At 43.3% G+C, this 16,394-nt stretch overlaps 1 protein-coding gene across 1 annotated transcript in view; it reads right to left on the minus strand.

Annotated features, from left to right (window-relative positions):
* BCL6 (BCL6 transcription repressor) overlaps positions 1-14,971 on the minus strand; it is a 79,465-nt gene extending 64,494 nt beyond the window's left edge. Inside the window, exon 1 of the mRNA XM_081862407.1 lies at positions 14,625-14,971. The gene's annotated coding sequence lies outside the window, so the exon portion shown is untranslated. The remainder of the gene's footprint in view (positions 1-14,624) is intronic.
* Between the last annotated feature and the right edge of the window lie 1,423 nt (positions 14,972-16,394).

Consider the following 16,394-nt stretch of genomic DNA (forward strand, 5'->3'; position numbering starts at 1 on the left):
TCAAACCCCAACAGCAACAAAAGCCTATAGAGATTTCCTGGATTGGACAGACATACTTCACCCTTGGAAGAGATAAAGGCGACAGTTTGCTTTCTAGGATCAAAACAGATAGCTCATCAGCCGGCTCTCACAGAGGCGATAGATAAGCTTTTTATTGGGCTGCTATTAATTGTTTGCACTGTTTGGTGCCAGAAGGGAAACGGGTAGCTGTTGCAGAAGGCAGTGACATTATTAATGCATCTGTTTTTAATGTATTTGATTGCAAATATTTGATTTAGAATACGGTGGATCAGCTGTGGACAAGGTAATGGCAGAGAGAGAGGGAGAGGTGTTTCTTTTACAGCCATTGGATCCTTACTGCTAATATGCAAAATCTTGGAATCAACAACAGTGATGCATTTGGCAACGTGCTAACAGGAACCCTGCAGTCACTCAAGGAATTGTCTCTGTGTCTTTTGCAATCTATGTTGATGCACTTATTAATAGGAGCACTTACAGTTTCCCTGGAGCTTAGATAGACTCAGGAACTTCCAGCAGTTTAGATAAAGGTAGGAAACGCTTTGACATGTGAAGAGGCTCTATGGGTCTCACATGAGTCCATCGTGTGATGCAGCTGCAAAAAAGGCTAATGCGATTCCAGGCTGCTGCAACAGAATTCTAGTGTCCAGATCAAGGGAAGTTAAGTTGTTGTTGTTTAGTCGTTTAGTCGTGTCCGCCTCTTGGTGACCCCCTGGACCAGAGCACACCAGGCACTCCTGTCTTCCACTGCTTCCCGCAGTTTGGTCAAACTCATGCTGGTAGCTTCAAGAACACTGTCCCACCATCTCGTCCTCCGTCATCCCCTTCTCCTTGTGCCCTCCATCTTTCCCAACATCAGGGTCTTTTCCAGGGAGTCTTCTCTTCTCATGAGGTGGCCAAAGTCTTGGAGCCTCAGCTTCAGGATCTGTCCTTCCAGGGAGCACTCAGGGCTGATTTCCTTCAGAATGGAGAGGTTAGATCTTCTTGCAGTCCATGGGACTCTCAAGAGTTTCCTCCAGCACCAGAATTCAAAAGCATCCATTCTTCGACGAGCAGCCTTCTTTATGGTCCAGCTCTCACTTCCATACATCACGACTGGGAAAACCTCGGCTTTAACTATACGATAGGGTTGGTGATATGGTTGGTGCAGTGCAAACGCACCAGCAGGCACACTGAACCAGCTCTGCCAGTGGAGTCTGTAACCTGAAGCGTATGTAACCTGAAGCGTATGTAACCCGAGGTACCACTGTAACCGAAAAGCCTAAAAAAAACAAAACTCCAAATAAATAGCAAAAACAAAAGCACCAAACTTAATCCGTTCCGGCAGTCTGTTTTACTTCCAAAATTTTCTAAAACCAAGGCGCAACTTCTGATTGGTGCAGACGCCCCGGAAACAATAGCCGACAGCCGCATCAGACGTTCAGCTTCTGAAAAACGTTAGAAAACTGGAACACTTACTTCCGAGTTTTCGGCGTTTGGGAACCAAGGTGTTTGAATACCAAGGCACCACTGTAGTTTCGGCACCCTGTGGCATCCCCTTGGCTTGGCAACCAGTGCAGCAGAGCCGATTGTGCTGCCCTAAATCTGCCTCTGCCTTAGGAGAATGCACAAAATCATTGCACTGGGAGTGAGGGCGAAAGCATTGTCCGATACACCTCTATCATGCTCCCTGACTTACTTGCCTTTTGTCCAACCCCTAATGCCTCAAAAGTTGTGTTTGGCTTGGAGCAGCAAGAGGGAATATCTGTGCTGCATCTAACCACTCCGAAGTAGGGGGTGCAAGAACCTGCCAATCTCAGTTTCCCTCCGTTCCTCATTTCTGCCGTCTTAAGTTTGGTCCTCCACATTTGCCGTTTGCAAATACTTTATCTAAGTGCATCGTGAAAATTCACCAGCACTCAAGCGCGAAAGTCTCCAAATCAATCAATCAGAATCAAGGAGCTGGAATTAATCCAATCTATATCTATCTATCCAATTTTGCCTAACATGCATATTTTTGCAAAGCAATTTCCCTCAATACAAGACATTTTTCGCTTGCACGTTCACTGATAACTGCATTTTTATGCACACGTTCACCTTATGCACACATTTGCATTATTATGATTTTTTTTGCACATTTCTCGACCAGAGAACTGCATTGCAAAATTTGGAGAAATGCTAATTTCGAAGGATGGATGCGTTTCGTTCCACGTATTGCTTTTGGAAACTGCCAGTTAGGTGGTGGGGTTATGGCTCTGCCTTGAAATATGAACTGAACTGAATTTCACCCTCATTCCTAAACTGATCTTAATTCCCACCCCCACACCCACCCTGTTTTAAGTCTGTGTTGATCAAAATGCACCTTTTCCTGGGTGCTCCCCATACGAATGCAGTGAGGTGATTAAGAAGTCACAACTAAAATTTCAGCTTGAGCTTGCACTCCCTGGGTGGCCCCTGCCAAATCGCCGTCTCCCAGGTCTCCATCTCCCACGAAGAGGAAAACAGCAATAATGCTGGGCCCCTAATAGGTTGATTAATCTACTGATTGGACAGATTAAATCTTGCCGCCTAATTATTTCTCATATGAAAAACCGAAGACTGAGGTTCAGATTGTACGGTTTCTCTAGACCTCACAGGGAGTTCAGGGGCTGAAGAAAGGACATAGCTTTCTGGAGGAAATGCAGAAGATGTGTTTTGTCTACGGACGCGGATGGACAGGTAGTTGTTTTGGGGTTTGTGAAAGTTTTGCATGAGCCATAAGTCATGAGGACATAAGAAATGCCCTGTAGTTGGATCAAGTTACAAGCTCATCTAAACCTCTTCTCATTAGTAAAGGTAAAGGGACCCCTGATCATTAGGTCCAGTCATGACCGACTCTGGGGTTGCGGTGCTCATCTCACTTTATTGGCCAAGGGAGCCAGCATACAGCTTCCGGGTCATGTGGCCAGCAGGACTAAGCCGCTTCTGGAGAACAAGAGCAGCGCACAGAAACACTGTTTACCTTCCTGCCAGAGCGGTACCTATTTATCTACTTGCACTTTGATGTGCTTTCGAACTGCTAGGTTGGCAGGAGCAGGGACCGAGCAACGGGAGCTCAGCCCATCGCGGGGATTCAAACCGCCGACCTTCTGATTGGCAAGCCCTAGGTTCTGTGGTTTAACTCGCAGTGCCACCCGCATCCCCTCTCCTCATTACTGCCCCCTAAATCTGTTCTGGGGGAGGGGGTTCTCCAACCCTCCAGAGCAGATTTGGGGGCATTGTGGGGTGTGAGCGGGGAGGGAGGAGGGAATCCTCTTGCACAAGTGCTAATCCTTGCACTTTTACACAAAGTTAGTTGAAGATTCATCATCTGAGTCAACATTACACATATGAAATAGAACCAAAACCCACAGCTCCATTTGGATCGAAGTGCAGAGTGTTTGAGGACCGGGACATTCGCAGGGAAACCAAAATGCTTGTTTATAGAGCTATTATACTACCAGCCTTACTGTATGCTTGTGAAACATGGCCCACTTATAAACACCATCTCCAACTCCTCAAAAGATTCCATCAACGGTGTCTCCAAAAAATTTTACACATCACTTGGGAAGACAGGCGAACTAATGCCAGTGTACTGGAAGAAGCAAAGATCACCAGTGTTGAAGCAATGATTTTTCAACATCAACATTGTTGGACTGGTCATTTTGTGCGGATGCCTGATGATCGTCCTCCAAAGCAACTACTCTATTCCCAACTTAAAAATGGAAAGCGTAATGCTGGTGGTCAACAAAAGAGGTTTAAAGAATCTTTTAAAATGTAGTATAAACACCAACAACTGGGAAACACAAGCGCTCCAATTGAAGAACAGCCTTGACCAAAGGTGTCATGGGCTTTGAAGACACTCAAACTCAGGACGCAAGGGAGAAACATAATAAGAGGAAGGCATTTGGAGGTCTTTAAGCAGAGGCTTGACAACCATATGCCAGGAGTGCTCTGATGGTGTTTCCTGCTTGGCAGGGGGTTGGACTCGATGGCCCTTGTGGTCTCTTCCAACTCTATGATTCTATGATTCTATGTTTGGCAAACCCTCACCGTGATCAACTCCCACCCAGAAACCAATGTCCCCACTGTGGAAGGGTGCTTGGATCCAGAATTGGCCTCCACAGTCACTTACGGACTCACTGTTAAGACTGTGTTCATGGAAGACAATCTTACTCAGCTACGAGAGATCGCAGAAGGAGGTGGAGGTGGAGACACATTTTGCATGGCTCCCTAGTGAGTTAGCTTTTCTCCTAAGCTTGGATCTGAGGGGTGGGGGTTGTCAGAAGGGAGACTGGGAATCATTTTACTTCCCAGATGCTCCAAACTCCTCAATAACACAACATGATCATAGAACTGGAAGTGGGCCCAAGGGTTATTTAGTTCAGCTCCCTGAATCCAGCACTGCAGAGTTGGCACTGAGGAGGGGGGTTGGGATAGATGACCTCTGGGAACATTTCCAATTCTGTGGTTCTGGAGCCATCACAGACTTGTAGGGCAAAATAATGGTCCTCGTGCAACGTTATCAATTGCATGGGTCTCATGCAACATCATTTACCAATATTACTGTTAACAAGCTGTGCTATCATAATGATTAAGGCCTTAAATGATAATTTTAGGTTATATGTTAGTGACTAAGTTTTAATTTATATTTTTTTTAACTGTTGCTATATCTGTAGTGTCCCTGTTATACGTAACTGCAAATTCAAATGTATCCCTATTGTGTTTTATGACTTCCTTGATATTGTATGTGGGCTGGAACTGGTCTGTGACCGAAATAATAAAATTCAATTCAATATTACTGTTATATCTGTTTTGCAAGCAATACAAGAGCAAACAGCAATAAACGCTGAATTAGGGCACAGCTCCTTCTGCACTCCTGTGCAGCTGTACTGAGTAGGCAGGTTGAAAAGAAAGCAGACAGATGGCCTTGATAGGAGACTACAACAGTGGCCCTCAATATTTATATAGTCATTTACAGTTATAGACCGCTCTCCGCTGTGTATTTTCAATCCCAGAGCAACGAAGAAAGTGAGGAAAAAACAACAGGAAGACAATGACCAGCAAAAGTAATTCAAACAAGAAAAACAATAGAATTAAAAAGAAAAGAGCAATATGCAATAATCACAAAAACGCATGAACAGGTCCAGTAAACAACAAATTAACTCTTCTGCCCTAAGGTTGACAAGCAAAACTACGAGAAAAATTAAGATTCCCAGTTTTGCCAACTTCCTAGGATAAAAAACCAAGCCCAGGACAATCCAATTGGTTTAAACGGCCAATCGTTTTCTTAGCAACGGTTACCACCCTGACAACAACAGGATAAAACTTCCTTCCTCTTCCCACCCATCCACCTCTTACATAACCTGCCATGAATGCCTTGAAACCGCTTCTTCAAGGAAATCTCTTTCTAGTAAAATACCAGTCCTCTCAACCCACCTAGCTGCAACCAAGAGCAGCAGACAGTGTCTTATTTTCCTTCTACAGGGGATCAACACATCAAGACACAGCTAGTAGAAGTGGGGAGAGAATCCAAAGGGCATCTCGCAATTGAATATGGCGGCTAATTTGGTGCTCGCTTCTGTGCCAAAGGCAATTTTTTACTTCTGTAGTGCAGCGGAGGGACCCGAGAGCAAATAATTCACTTTCTGCTTGGCACGGAGGCTCAAGCCTTGACTTCTAAAATCCGAGCTCATATCTAGTACACTGCGCCACGCCGGTCTGCCAAGCGCCGTCCCTAGCTGCCTAAGTTGGGCCAGGATCATCATCATCATCAAACCTTTTATTGGCATCACATACATACATCCACAACAAATCAGTACAGAATTGCCACTTCCCCAGTGGCACAAAACATTTGCTAAAAGAAAGGAGGCAGAGCAGTCTATCGTCACATCGCTTGGTCTCCAGGGAGATCAGGCGTCTGCAGTGTATTTTGACAACAATAAAAACAATCCGAGATATTTAGCCACTCATTTGGTGAGCTCCTGATCATTCCCCAGTAATAGAAAATGTATGATCTCCGACTCTGGTTTCCATTTGGGGATACAGAGTTGGTCTAGAAATTGCTGGCAGAGATCAACATATACCGTATTTTTCGCTCTATAGGATGCACCCGACCATAAGACATACCTAGTTTTAGAGGGGGAGAACAAGAAAAAAATTTTTTTCTCCCTCTCTGCACAGCGCCCCTTCAGTGAAGCAGCAGGAGAAACGGAGCCCCTTCCATTTCTCCTCCTGCTTCGCTGAAGGGGTTCTTCGCAGAGAGGGAAAGCTGCGTAGCCAGGAGAGCAACGCGAAGCCTCTGGAGGCTTCGGGTGGCCATCCCTGAAGCCTGGAGAGTGAGAGGGATCGGTGTGCACAACCCCTCTCGCTCTCCAGGCTTCAGGGAAAGCAACGCTGCACTCCGGTCACTTTGCGTTGCTTTCGCTGAAGCCATGGAACCTGCTTTCACTCCATAAGACGCACACACATTTCCCCTTAATTTTTGGAGGGGGAAAAGTGCGTCTTATAGAGTGAAAAATACGGTAGTTTACAATTAAGAACCAGATGTGTAAGGGTTTCCACCAGGTGGTCTTCACATGGGCAAGTTCTTTCTCCTTCCACCCTGCCTGAGGACCTTCCCCAAAGGAGGTTTGATGGATTTGAATTAAACCGGGCCAGGATCAATGCGATGCTAAGGAGGTGAGACATATTCCCAGCTGGCTTTCATCCCTGCCAGTTCCGCCCATCCCAACCATTATTTTGTGATTCCTGCATTTCAGGGGGTGCCTTCCGACTCTACAATTTTATGATTCTATGAGCAAGCATAAAGCTTCCTGCCAGTGCGGACGTCCTTGTTCTAGAGCAGGTGTTTCATAACTTCCTTGAGTGTTTTGGCCTTGCCGGGACATATCATCAAACTCCAATAATTCCTCCAATAAATCCTGGGATCCCGAGGTCAGTATATGGTTACCAGACCTTTTTCAATGAATCCGGGGAAACTGGGCAATGGCTACCCGCCCGCAACTCCCGAGCCTCCCCTGATCTGTCCAAAGGAAGGGGACAAGAGATTGGGGGAGGCTTGGGAGTCATGGGCATGTGGCGTGCCATAGCCTAGTTCTTTTCAAAAACTGTGCATTTATATTTCACAGGGTGTGAAAGAACTGCTTTGCACCTTGCCTGGCAGAAAAACCGCACACAAGACACATCATATGGGGACTTCCAGAGAGGCAAAATGGCGGGCGCCATGGCAGTGAGCAGCTCCTGAAGCCAGCCAGAGCCAACTGCGCTTCCAGGGTGGCTCCGGGCTGCTGAGGCTGCTGCTGCCATGTTTCCTAGGAACAGATTTGCAAATCTGGGGACTGTCCCCGGGAACCAGGGACGTCTGGTAACCCTAGGTCAGTACCCACCCAGACAGTGGAATTCCGCAGGTTCCTTAACTGGACCTTTGTCCAAATTTGCATCTTTTGCCAGGAATCGAAAACCATTTCTTGACAATCGCCTTTTAACATGCAGTGCCAGCTTTCATTGCCTCAAGTTTTAAGACGTAATATCTTTAATCCGTGCTGCTCTCGGGCTGTTGTTTCACCCTTAAGTGTTAATTGCATTATTGTTCACCGGAGGTTTTAAAAGTTTGCACGGCCATCTGTAAGGGATTATTTAGAACAGTGGTACCTTGGTTCTCAAACTTAATCCGTTCCGGAATTCCGTTCCAAAACCAAAGCGTTCCAAAACCAAGGCATGCTTTCCCATAGAAAGTAATGCAAAATGGATTAATCCGTTCCAGACTTTTAAAAACAACCCCTAAAACAGTAACTTAACGTGAATTTTGCTATCTAATGAGACCATTGATCCATAAAATGAAAGCAACAAACAATGTACTGCAGTCACACAATCAATCAATAGCTGAACTAGGTTCCACAGTCACAAAAACAAAAAAGAGCCACAAAAATGCAAAATAAATAGCAAAAACAGACAGACTTCAGCGTAACACTCAAAACGGAATTGTGGCACTCAAATCGGAAGGCTAACACTCAAAACGGAGAACGTTTGGCTTCTGAAAACCAGAACACTTACTTCTGGGTTTGCAGTGTTTGGGTTCCAAGTTGTTTGAGTACCAAGGCCTTTGAGAATCAAGGTACTGTACCACCGTAGTTTGCTTTGGACTGGCCTAGATGACGCTTTGGGTCTCTCCCGACTCTACAGTTATTTACTGTATGTTCTGGTGTACAAGATGACTTTTTATCCCTGGAAAATCAGCCCAAAAGTCGGGGGTCGTCTTATATGCCAGGTATACGCGTTGGAAAGGAGGAGAGGGAGCCGGTGAGCAGAGGCGCCCCTTCTGCCATCGCTCCTCCTCCCTCCCCTCAGAAGGGGACGCGGAAAGTCCTTCCGAGCACAGCGCTTACCCGCCTGCCCGCAAAACGCCTTGTCTCGGGCTGCTGCTACTGCTGCTGCGATGGCAGAGGCAGCAGAGGGGGGCGTGCTCTGCCCTTGGTGGCGCTCAAACTCTATAACTCCAAAACTCTAAAATTGAACATCAAAAGTTGGGGGTCATTTTATATGCCCAGTCACCGGAATCTATGGTATGTTTCTTCTATACTACTTCCAGAAATTGTTTGCTGGACATCAGTGGGGCAGTGGTCTGGGGTTGCAGACCTCACCCTATTTCTGCACCATGGTCCCAGTCTCCAGGGTCCAAGGGCCACCCAATCGGCATGTAAAAGTGTGTTTGAGTCACTGAGAATAAGTCCTATTCCCCTTTGTGCTGGCTGTAGCTAATTGGAGTAAAAGGAAGTGAGAAATGGCTCATAGAATCATAGAATCATAGAATCATAGAGTTGGATGAGACCACAAGGGCCATCGAGTCCAACCCCCTGCCAAGCAGGAAACACCATCAGAGCACTCCTGACATATGGTTGTCAAGCCTCTGCTTAAAGACCTCCAAAGAAGGAGACTCCACCACACTCCTTGGCAGCAAATTCCACTGTCGAACAGCTCTTACTGTCAGGAAGTTCTTCCTAATGGAATCTTCTTTCTTGTAGTTTGGAGCCATTGCTCCGTGTCCGCTTCTCTGGAGCGGCAGAAAACAACCTTTCTCCCTCCTCTATGTGACATCCTTTTATATATTTGAACATGGCTATCATATCACCCCTTAACCTCCTCTTCTCCAGGCTAAACATGCCCAGCTCCCTTAGCCGTTCCTCATAAGGCATCGTTTCCAGGCCTTTGACCATTTTGGTTGCCCTCCTCTGGACCCGTTCCAGTTTGTCAGTGTCCTTCTTGAACTGTGGTGCCCAGAACTGGACACAGTACTCCAGGTGAGGTCTGACCAGAGCAGAATACAGTGGCACTATTACTTCCCTTGATCTAGATGCTATACTCCTATTGATGCAGCCCAGAATTGCTCCTAGGATCCATCTGGGAGAGAGCACCCAGGAAGGATACCAAACAGTTCTTATTCTTTGTGCTCCAAAGCTAAGCATTTCTGGACACCAGAAGCACCAGGTGCTTCAGTTTTTAGAGAACGGTGGGCAACTCCTGCTAAATATTAAGGTTGCTACACTGGAAGAAGGTGCTGGAGCATGCCAAATGATTTGCCTGAGTGTGTTGCACAGAAAACAGATCTTGCTGAAGGGCAACGCAGGGAGAGCTGTGCTAATTGTCGGCGATGCATTCCTCGTTGTTAGCATTGTATAATTACAGAATTCCTGCATAAACCCAAAAGGATATGTAACCTTAGCAGAGGCGTGGCCGTCAGAGGGAGTGGCTGAGCCTCTTGCGAAGGAATCACTTCTATTGATTACCGCATTTGCCCGAATATAAGCCGCACCCGAACATAAGCCACACCTTTAAAAGTCAAGGAGGGGAGGGGAAGGGGAAAAAAAGACAATACCTGAATATAAGCCAGTCCTTTAAAATTCCACAGGCGCTCACACCCGTTCTGTTTTACCGTATGTCTGTTTCAGCAGCGATATCGTAATAGCCAATTTTTGCAAGGTTGCGAATTTAAGCCACACTTTAACTCACTTTTCACGTTCAGAATTTGGAAAAAACGAAAATCAGAACATTGGAAGATAGAGATAAATTTCTGAACGCATACGGAGAGGACCTTCACAAAGGAACTGAGCTACCTCCAGGGCCTGAAACACCAGAGGTACCTGCACCCTTGGATCTTGAAGACCCAGTGAATAAGGTACCACCCCCCGAAAAATAACCAGATTTATTCAGGATGTCTCTGCAACTCTTGAGCTGGAATATTAATGGTTGTAACATCCCGGAAAAAAAGGAGGAAAATTTTTCATATATTAAAAAAAGAACAATTGGACATTATTTGCTTACAAGAAACACATGTGACTAGGCTCCATAGAAAGGTGTTAATAAACAAAAGACTTGGCCAAGAATTTATATCTTCGGACAGAGTAAAGAAGCGAGGGGTGGTGATATATGCAAAAGAGAGCCTGTCACCTAAATTTCTATTTAAAGATGAACATGGAAGAATTTTAGCAATTGAGATACAACATCAAGGAGAAAGGATTTTGATACTAGGAATTTATGCACCAAATGATGGGAAATCGGAATTTTACAAGAAGTTGCATGAGATTATGCTGGATTATCTGGACTATAACAACATTATTATGATGGGAGATATGAATGGGGTCGTATCGACTAACATGGATAAGTCACAAAATCAAAATGTTACAAAAGACGGCAGACTACCAAAGACTTTTTTTGAAATGACAGACAATATGGACTGGATTGACATTTGGAGAACCAAGAACCCCCTGGGAAGAGAGGGAACATTCTTCTCTGAAGCCCAGCTGACTTGGACAAGAATCGACCAAATATGGATAACTAGAGGTCTGGCACCCAAGGTTAGAAAAGTGGAAATCTGCCCAAAGACCTGCTCCGACCATAATGCACTGAAGATGGACATGACACTATTGCCAACCGGTTCCTTTAGATGGAAGATGAATGACAACTTGTTTAGAGACCAGGAGATTATTAAGAAGGCCCAAAAAACTTTGAAGGATTACTTCGAGATAAATATGAACACTACGGTGGAAAAAAGAACTATCTGGGACGCAAGCAAAACTGTGATGAGGGGGTTCTTGATACAACAGAACGCCGTAAAGAAAAGGACACAAAATGAAAGGAAAGATAAGATCTTGCAGAAAATCAAAGAACTGGAGAAGAAGTTAAGATCAAATCCGAAGTCACAGCCGATTCTGAGAGAAATTAAACTCTACCAAGCACAATATTCTTTTTTTTTTTTTAATTAAGGATTTTCTTGTTTTACAGAAGTGTAGTGCCTCGTATTTTTTTTTTCCTTCTTCTTCCAAGCACAATATTCTAAACTGATAAACCAGGAAATAGAGTGGAAGATTAAATTAATGAAACAAAAAACTTTTGAATCGGCGAATAAATGTGGGAAACTGCTTGCGTGGCAGTTGAAGAAGAGACAAAAATTAAATACAGTCACAAATCTAGAAATCGAAGGAAGAAATATTCAGAACCCCATGGAAATTAGAAAGTGCTTCCAGAGATACTTCAAAAAATTATATACTCAAGGGCCGCAAGACGAGGTTGAGATTAAACAATTTTTGGAAAGAAATGGACTAACAAAGTTGTCACAAAAAAACAGATTAATCCTGAACAACAAAATAACACGACAAGAGATTGAACAAGCCATTCAGAACATGCAACTGGGCAAATCTCCAGGGCCAGATGGCTTGACCTCCAAGTATTATAAGACATTAAAAGACTACTTGATCCAACCAATGATGGAGGTCTGTAACGAAATTATGGAGGGGAAGAGGGCGCCGGAATCGTGGAAGGAAGCCTTTATCACATTGATACCAAAACTGGAAACTGAAAAGACACAACTCAAGAACTATCGTCCCATTTCCCTTTTAAATGTGGATTACAAAATATTTGCAGATGTTTTGGCAAGTAGATTTAAAAGAGTTTTAAACGAGGTAATTCATAAAGACCAAGCAGGCTTTCTCCCAGGTAGACACATGTTTGCTAATACAAGGATCATTATTGACATTCTGGAACTTTTGCAAACAGATATAAACACAAAAGCAGTGCTAATTTTTATAGATGCGGAGAAGGCCTTTGATAATATTTCTTGGAAATTTATGAAGGGAAATTTAAAAGAAATGGGAGTGGGACGGGGGTTTGAGAATGGGATTGATTCAATATATTCAGAACAAAAGGCCAAATTGATAGTTAACAATGTGGTTACAGAAGAGTTCAAAATTGAAAAAGGAACACGACAAGGCTGCCCGATCTCCCCTCTGTTATTTATTTCGGTTCTAGAGGTGCTCTTGAACATGATCAGAGGGGACCGGTTGGTGGAAGGGATTCAGGTCGGAGCGAAACAATACAAACTTAAAGCTTTTGCAGATGACCTAGTTTTGACCCTGCAGGAGCCAGAATCTAGTACGAAAAGAGTATTACAATTGATTCAGGACTTTGGTCGGGTGGCGGGATTTAAATTAAACAAACAGAAAACCAAGGTGCTGGGAAAAAATTTGACAGATACAGAGTCAGAACGGTTTCAGAGAGAAACAGAACTAACTATGGTTAAAAAGGTAAAGTACCTAGGGGTAAACATAACAGCAAAAAATCTGAGTCTATTTAAGGATAACTATGAAAAATGTTGGTCTGAAATTAAGAGAGACTTGGACAGTTGGACAAAATTGAAGCTTTCTTTGTTAGGCCGAATTGCTGCTATTAAGATGAATGTATTGCCAAAAATGTTGTTTTTGTTTCAAACACTACAGATTGTGGACAAGACGGAGTGCTTCCGGAAGTGGCAGAAAGATATATCTAAATTTGTCTGGCAGGGCAAAAAGCCCAGAATTAAGTTTAAGATATTAACAGATGCGAAAGAAAGAGGGGGCTTTGCCCTGCCAGACTTAAAGTTGTACTATGAAGCTGCAGCTTTCTGCTGGCTAAAAGACTGGCTACTTCTCGAAGACACTGACCTACTGGACCTGGAGGTTTTAACAATGCTTTTGGTTGGCATGCATACTTATGGTATGACAAAGTTAAGATCAATAAGGCCTTTAAGAACCATATTGTCAGGAAAGCAGTGTTTAATGTCTGGACAAAATATAAAGACTTATTGGAACTCCAAGGTGGCTTTCACCTCTGGAAGCTAAGGCCCGAAAAAGACCCAATATGGAGGCCAAATGGCCAAAATATTGGGAAATATTAGAAAAAGATGGAGACAATTGGAAATTGCAGAGTTTGGAGAAAATGAAGGATAAAGTGCGAGACTGGTTACATTACGCTCAGATTAAAGAAGTTTTTAAAAATGACAAAAAGTTAGGGTTCCAGGTGGAGAAATCGAAGTTAGAAACAGAATTGTTAGAACCAAAGACTAAGGTACTATCTAGAATGTATAACTTGCTGTTAAAATGGAATACACAAGACGAAATGGTTAAATCGGCTATGATAAAGTGGGCGCAGGACATTGGGCATAACATTATGTTTGAGGATTGGGAAAGGTTGTGGACCACTGGGCTGAACTTCACCGCATGTAATGCTCTGAAGGAAAATGTAATGAAAATGATATATAGATGGTACATGACCCCAGTTAAACTTGCCAAAATATACCATTCGTCTGATAATAAATGTTGGAAATGTAAAGAAAATTAAGGAACATTCTTTCACCTCTGGTGGACATGCCCTAAGGTGAAGGCCTTCTGGGAAATGATATATAATGAGCTGAAAAAGATATTTAAGTATACCTTCACTAAGAAACCAGAGGCCTTCCTTCTGGGTATTGTCGGCCAGAAGGTGCTAAAGAAGGACCGAACATTTTTTATGTATGCAACAACGGCAGCAAGGATACTCATCGCTAAGAACTGGAAAACTCAAGATCTACCCACACTGGAAGAGTGGCAGATGCAGCTGATGGACTATATGCAACTGGCCGAGATGACTGGCAGAATCCGAGACCTGGGAAAAGAGAAGATTGAGGAAGACTGGAAGAAATTTAAGATGTATCTACAAAAACATTGTAATTTGGTTGAATGTTAAGAAGGATGCTAGATTATAAAAAATTGGCCACCACTAAATTAGATTTAAATTTGATGATAAGTGAGACTAAAGAAAATATAAATTTTTTTGGAAGAATTGCTAGATTATATTTGAATGAGTGGACACGAGATTGTAAACAAGTTGATAATTTGTTTGGAGAAATCTTTTAACGATGTAAATGGGAGCGGGAGATGTGAGGGAGTCCAAAGAAGTGATGAAACTACATTTGTGATAGAAGTAAGATTGTTTATTATTTGTGCATTCATATTCAAAAATTTTAATAAATATTTATATATAAAAAAATAAAAATAAAAGGGTTTGCAGAAGGCAACCAAATGTATAGAGTTATGGAGCCTGCCTTCTCTGCACAAGGATGTGAGTAAGCGGTTGGTCTCACAGCTTCTAAGAACTCGTTCCTAGAGATCGCCTGCCATTAGACCATCTGTTGATCCTCCTGGGCAATGTTGACTGAGATCCTTTCCATACTTGCGTCAAAAAAAAAATGTCGTGTGTTTCTCATTCTGCATCAAAGCACAGAGTTTCAGGTTAGCAGAAACTGTTGATCACAGGCTTACCTTGCCTTGCTGAGGGTGCTACAGTCGCATCTTCGAAGGTGCCTCCTTGCCTCTGTTGACTCCGGTTCAACCACTTTCTACTCCGAAGTCGCCACTCTGGTTTCCACACATTTGCCAGCTGTTACAATGCCTGCCGGCTCTATTCCTGTCTCTGAACTTGGGCAAGCTCCCAGTACCATATTGAATCTAGTCAAGTAGGGGCGTGTCCCCGGGACACCTTATGCTTGCCTAAACAGCCAAGGTTGTGTCCTGGTGGAGTACAGCTCCTTGTGCAAGCTGCCAAGTCTCCCCGCTTGAAAGCGCAAAAGCTTTTGGGACGCCTGATTTCAGTCAACAGTGAGAAGGTGCCTTTCCAGTTCACCAAAGGCAGGTTTGGAGAGACACGCCCCAAGATGTGAGCCGGTGATTGAAAGGCAAGCAGCTCACTCTAGGAACCAGCCTCTTGGAAACCAAATGAGCCAGGAGTCATAAGATGAATGCTTGGCCAATGGAATCTGCAAAGGTTCAGGACTTTGAGGCTCTTCTCATTCTAAAGGAACAGTGCATGCCTTGTGGTTTAATCTCGGGAATAAGGAGAGAGCCATGGGAGGACAGATAATTAAAATGAGCAATTTGCATTTTGTTTAAGGTGAGAAAGAGATGCTTCTCTTATGTGGAGCCAACTATGAGTGCAGATGATCAAAGGCGGTGCCCATGATATGATAAAATTAAAAAATAATCTTACAAGGCACTCCGTTCTCTGAGTGGTGAGAGATTCCAGAATTTCCCCAGGGTTCTGTTTCCAGAGAATGGAGGTCAGTGGAGACGGTGGAGTTTTTAGGACACATGGTTTTACTTACACACATGTAAAACCTGGGCATAAGGTGGGGCTGCTCAGGGCATCGACACCCCAACAGATCTTGCAAATCCATTAGTCGCACCTTTGGATGCAGTACAGAGCAAGCAGGTCTCTGTGGATCCAGCTTCCAGCCTGTTCCAGCTCAGCTCAAACACCTTCTCTGTCTACGGTTCTCCTACTTCAGAGGCGCCCAAACTTTTTCCAAAGAGGGCCAAATTTGATGAAGTGAACGTGCGTGAGGGCCGACCAAAATTATTGAGCTTTTTTAGGATTGAGGTTGTTGAGCTTTTTTTGGGATTTTACCCCAAAGTTGTTGAGCTCTTTTTTTTACGATTGAAGTTGTTGGGCTTTTTTTTTTTTTTTAAAAAAATAAATTTTTATTAGTTTTTCAACATATCATTTTCAACAATAATTAAACATACTTTCATATCTTATACCATTTTTTTGACTTCCATCAATCACATCTGAAAATTTTCCAATTTATTCACTTAATATACATTTCTTACTTTGACTATTACATTTAAATCTCATAACTAATATCTCTATTCTTTCTCTACTTTGCAATATTTCATATATTTCTCCTTACAAAACTTCTTGTAGTCCTACTAGCATAATTTGTTGATTACAGTTGCTCTTCAAATAGTTCGTATATTTCTTCCAATCTTCTGTGAATCTCTGGTCCCACAGGTTTCAAATCCTTCCTGTCATTTTATCTAATTCTGTGTAGTCCATTAATTTTGTCTGCCATTCTTCTTTCGTCGGAATTTCTTCTTGCTTCCATTTCTGGCTAACAATACTCTAGCTGCTGTTGTTGCATATAAAAACAATTTAACATCTTGCCTATTAATATATTCACCTATAATACCAAGTAAAAATGCTTCTGGTTTTGTTAAAAAATGTATATTTCAACATCTTTTTCATCTCATTATATA

Source organism: Podarcis erhardii (genome assembly GCF_964252035.2).
Source record: "Podarcis erhardii genome assembly, chromosome: 5".
NCBI classification, from domain to species: domain Eukaryota; kingdom Metazoa; phylum Chordata; class Lepidosauria; order Squamata; family Lacertidae; genus Podarcis; species Podarcis erhardii.